We start from the raw sequence: 6,000 nt of genomic DNA, 5'->3' as shown, positions 1-6,000 counted from the left end.
GGAGCTAAAGAGAGTGATAGAGGAATTTAATGAAGACCAAGAGGGTGATCCCCCCACAAAAAGGAGACCCCCACGGGATAAACGTCTGTCCGAATCGGACATGGAAACAGGTGGTCAGCAGGAGGGCTCGGACTCAGATCTGTGATGATGGGGGTGACATCTCTGCTTCTTCTGCTTTCTTTTGTTATGATGGCCGACTTTACCCTTAAAGTGTTCTCCAGTAATGTGAACAGTGTCAGAGTGAGGAGGACCAGACACGTCGTATATGACCATCTAAAGTCTATTGATGCTGACATCTTCTTCTTACAGGAGACACGTTTAAATACTCAAGGACTGTTACGTGTAGCAGAGCGTGAATGGCGGTCTGGTCCATCCTTTTGGTCACTGGCTGTGGAACCAAGTGCCGGGGTCTCTATCCTCTTTACCACCAATGATGTAACTGTACATAGGCTGACAGAGGTATTGATGGGAAGGTGCCTAATGCTAGAAGTTACTATTCGGGGTAGAAGGCTCCGACTCATTAATATCTATGGTTCACAGACAGTGACTGAAAGGGTTAACCTTTATAATGAAGTGAAGCCATATCTCTTCACGTCTGTCCCCGTCATCTTGGCTGGAGATTTTAATGCCTCCAGAACAACTAGTGACAGAACATCTAATAGACCTCTAACACGAGACTCCAAGGTCTTAAACCAAATCATTCTACAGGCCGGGTTGTCAGATGTGTTTGTGCAGGGTGGTCGGAAGGCAAAGTTTACCTATTTTTGTGGTGGAAGAAGCAGTAGGATAGATTTGGCTCTGGTTAGTCCTACAGAGACGATTGGTGAGAAAGATGAGAAGATCGTCCCTTATTCTGACCATCTGGCCTTATATTTCTGTTTGGGTGTCACACAGGGTCCTGAGACAGGTAGAGGGTTGTGGAGACTGAATTCCAGTCTATTAGAGGATCCTTCTGTGCAGAGACAGGTTCACTCTCTTATACAGGGTCAACTAGAGAGGGTGGACTTCTATGATGATATGGCCGCCTGGTGGGAGGATGTCAAGGATGAGATCAGAACCCTCTTAAAGAGACTGTCAGTTATAAAGGGGAAGAGTAAGTATGGCCAGTATCTCAAGCTGCGGAAAGAATTGGAGTCACTGTATTCGGCGGGTGGGGACCAACAAAGGATAGACCGGCTGAAATCTGAGATAAGGCAGTATCAGTACAGCAGGTATACCTCCCTGGTTCTTGAACGGGATTATGGGTCCTTAGGGTCTCCTGATCCCTTTGAGAATTGCCGGGAGCGGGTGGCAAATAAATCTGTCACCGGTCTCACTGACTCCCAGGGTGTTTTGCAGGAATCTCGGGAGGGTATCCTGGGGGTGGTGAGATCGTACTATGCTGACTTGTTTCAGAGGAAGGTTTTGGATAGAGACAAAATGACCCAATTCTTGGAGGCGACTCCGCTCCCTGATACTAATGATTTGGACTTTTCTCCTTTGACAGCAGAATTGACGGTGGCAGAGGTCAAAGAGGCCATTGATAAGTTACATGTGAAGAAGGCACCAGGTCCAGATGGGATAACAGCAGAATTCTATAAGACATTCAGAGACCTCTTGGCTCCAATCCTCGTGGATGTTTACACAAATTGTCTAGAAAGTCACCTGATGCCTCCATCCATGAGAGTGTCCTCGCTGATTCTGCTGTCTAAAGGTAAAGAGCCGAGTGACATCAAGAACTGGAGGCCAATTGCCCTCTTGAATGTCGACAGGAAGATTCTGGCAAAAATCCTGTTTTCTAGGTTAGTTTGTCTGTCCCCGGCACTGTTGGCAGGCTGTCAGTATGGCACAGTAAAAGGGCGGAACATCTCTGGGGCAGTGATCTCCATAAGGGAGATGTTTGAGAGATGTAAAGCCCTGAGGTGTGGGAGATATGTTGTCAGTCTTGACCAGGCTAAAGCCTTTGACAGAGTAGATCATGAGTATCTATGGGCCACTTTGTCAAAGTACGGTATTCCGGGACAATTCATCGATTGGCTGAAGACTTTGTATTGTGAGGCCGAGAGCTTTCCTCTGATCAATGGTTGGCAGGGTGACACCTTCAGGGTTGAGGCGGGGGTGAGACAAGGTTGCCCACTGAGCCCGCTGCTGTATGTATTTGCCTTAGACCCGTTTCTGAGGTCACTGCAGGAGTGTGGTTTTCAGGGGGTGCCGGTCCCCCACTGCCTACCCCTGAGTGTTGTTGCCTACGCGGATGATGTGACCGTAGTGATATCTGAGCCTCGTGAGGTGGAGATGTTGTCTGCGGCCATCAGAAGTTACTCGGAGGCCTCAGGGTCTCTGGTCAACCTTGAGAAGAGTCAAGCTCTCTGGGTATCAGATACTGACCCAGATTTTGATCTGCCCCAATTTGTGAGAGCCTCCTCCTATATTAAAATCCTAGGGGTCAAATTCTGGAGGGACGATAACGCCAAACTAAATTGGGAAGAGAAGTTGGAAGCCGGAAATGCAAAGGTTCAGCGCTGGAAGAACTGGAGGCTGACCTATAGAGAAAGGGTTAAAATGTTGAAGACTTACCTGGTCCCCGTCTTTTTGTATGTCTCTGTTGTTTTTCCTTTGCCAGAATCTTTCTCCGCTCGGCTCTTTAGCCTGTTCTTCCAAATGTTCTGGGGGAACAGGTTGAATCTGATAAAAAGAGGGGTCACCTACCTACAGAGGAGAGAGGGTGGGTTGGATATGCTGAATCCAAGGGTGTTCTTTGACTCCATGTTTCTAAAAGTTAATTTTGGTTGCATGGACTCAAACAACAGCTCCCTGTGGGCGAATAGTATCAGGGACTGGATATTGCCTTTTGCAGAGTCTTGGGTGCGAGGCGGCAGTCTCAAGAGGGGGAGATGGACGCGTGACTACCTCCCCCCGTACCTGGAATACGGGCTCAGATGTCTGAAGAGATGGCGCATTGAGAAGTCCTATATAGAGAGTAAGCCAAGGAAGGATCTATACGTAAGGGTTTGTAGGGCTTTCTTCTGCTCTCCGCTTGCCTTGAGGGATTGTGTGACCAGCACTTTACAGGAAAGTCTAAAGTTCCTCAATGGGAAACGACTCCCCGCAAAATTCTTTGACATAGCTTGGCTGTCGCTCCATGGGAGGCTCTTTGTCAGGGGTAACCTGAAATATCTAAGCGTTTCTGATAGGAACTGTCCTCTGGGTTGTCAGCAGGAGGAGACTATGGAGCATTTCATATCTGACTGCAGGGGCGGGAGGAGGATATGGGAAGAAGTGTCCGGTAAGCTAAACATCCCATTACTGCAGAACCTGACGTATCCTGACATCATATATGCTGTACCATCCAGTAACAGGACTGTAGACAGGGGGACTATGTACATTATAATTACTATCACTAAATATTACCATTGGCACATGAGAACCAGAGTGTCCATACACAATGAGCCATTCCATCACAACACAGCAGTAAGACAGATCCTGTCCGAGCTCCAGTGGGTAAAGTCATTAGAGATACGGAGGAACCAAAATAATGGGAAATTATGGAGGAATGTCTCTTTGGTTTAACACGGATGATGTCATGTTATTTTATTAAATTTTTTTGTGTTTTTCCTTTTCCAGCAAATGTGGACTTTCTAAGTTTAATATTACTCTGTACATACTCTAGTTGAGTAGTCATTGTGTGTACAATGCTTGTTATTTTTGTTTTGCATTGTAAGAATTTATGTTAATTGTAATTTTGTTTGTTTTCACAATAAAAATTGCCTCCTATATACAAGAATATAACTACTATAATACTGCTCCTATATACAAGAATATAACTACTATAATACTGCCTCCTATATACAAGAATATAACTACTATAATACTGCCTCCTATATACAAGAATATAACTACTATAATACTGCTCCTATATACAAGAATATAACTACTATAATACTGCCTCCTATATACAAGAATATAACTACTATAATACTGCCCCTATATACAAGAATATAACTACTATAATACTGCTCCTATATACAAGAATATAACTACTATAATACTGCTCCTATATACAAGAATATAATTACTATAATACTGCCCCTATATACAAGAATATAACTACTATAATACTGCCTCCTATATACAAGAATATAACTACTATAATACTGCTCCTATATACAAGAATATAACTACTATAATACTGCCTTCTATTTACAAGAATATAACTACTGTAATACTGCCTCCTATTTACAAGAATATAACTACTGTAATACTGCTCCTATATACAAGAATATAACTACTATAATACTGCCTCCTATATACAAGAATATAACTACTATAATACTGCCTCCTATATACAAGAATATAACTACTATAATACTGCCTCCTATATACAAGAATATAACTACTGTAATACTGCTCCTATATACAAGAATATAACTACTATAATACTGCTCCTATATACAAGAATATAACTACTATAATACTCCCTCCTATATACAAGAATATAACTACTATAATACTGCCCCTATATACAAGAATATAACTACTATAATACTGCCCCTATATACAAGAATATAACTACTATAATACTGCTCCTATATACAAGAATATAACTACTATAATACTGCCCCATATATACAAGAATATAACTACTATAATACTGCTCCTATATACAAGAATATAACTTCTATAATACTGCTCCTATATACAAGAATATAACTACTATAATACCGCTCCTATATACAAGAATATAACTACTATAATACTCCCTCCTATATACAGGAATATAACTACTATAATACTGCTCCTATATACAAGAATATAACTACTATAATATTCCTCCTTTAATAAATCCCCGCTTATAACTATGTAATGACGCTGACAGGATTGTGATGCCAGATTTCTGCAGTCTCTGTATTATCAGTATATAGTACTATTTATGAGATATTTGTGTTGTATTTTTCCCAGCATCTCCTCCTTGGATTAGTGTGATATATAATATTACAGGACAATGCACATATATTATTATTATTATTGTATGTTAATCTCAGGGTTGTGTCCTGGATGGAGCGGCAGGTCCTGTAATCATTTACATTCCTTCTATGTCCCTTTCGCTGCCTAACAAGGTATTTTGTGTCATGGTAACAAGCGAAATGAAGCAGGCTCCGGGCATGGTGCCCAGTGAGCATCATACGGGGGAGTCCTGTGATTCACAGTTAGGGGGAGGGGGACTCAGGGGTCCAAACACCCTCGGCTTACATGAGAATCCTTATTCCTACAAACACCATACAGAACATCACATTTCTGCTATACCTCATATTAAAGAAGCACTCCAGGGTTGTTTTTTTCTTAGAGTAGAGCAGCATAGGCTATTATTAGAGATTATGTCTTTTTCTTACCTCTTTTTGCTGATGTGGCATACATGGGATAAGCTCCATCTTGGTTTAAAAAACAGATCTCTGACTTGCCATTTAAAAGGGGTATTCCAGGAAAAAACTTTTTATATATATCAACTGGCTCGAGAAAGTTAAACAGATTTGTAAATGACTTCTATTAAAAAATCTTAATCTTTTCAGTACTTATGAGCTGCTGAAGTTGAGTTGTTCTTTTCTGTCTAAGTGCTCTCTGATGACACCTGTCTCGGGGACTGTCCAGAGTAGAAGCAAATCCAGCATAGCAAACCTCTTCTACTCTGTGCAGTTCCCGAGACAAGCAGAGATGTCAGCGGAGAGCACTGTTAGACAGAAAAGAATAACTCAACTTCAGCAGCTGATAATTATTGGAAGGATTAAGATTTTTTTAAATAGAAGTAATTTACAAATCTGTTTAACTTTCTGGCGCCAGTTGATATAAAAAATTTTTTTTTTCCTGGAATACCCCTTTAACCCCTTAGGGGTACTCCACTGCCCCAGTGTTCAGAACATTTTGTTCCGAACGCTCGGTGCGGGAGTTGTGACCTCACGGCCACACCCTTCATGCCGCCACACCATGCCCCCTCAATACAAGTCTATGGGAGGGGGCGTGACAGCC

This window comes from Hyla sarda, chromosome 9 (assembly GCF_029499605.1).
Source record: "Hyla sarda isolate aHylSar1 chromosome 9, aHylSar1.hap1, whole genome shotgun sequence".
Taxonomy (NCBI): Eukaryota; Metazoa; Chordata; class Amphibia; order Anura; family Hylidae; genus Hyla; species Hyla sarda.
The sequence above is the reverse complement of the archived record's forward strand: the minus strand, read 5'-3'. Positions refer to the sequence as shown.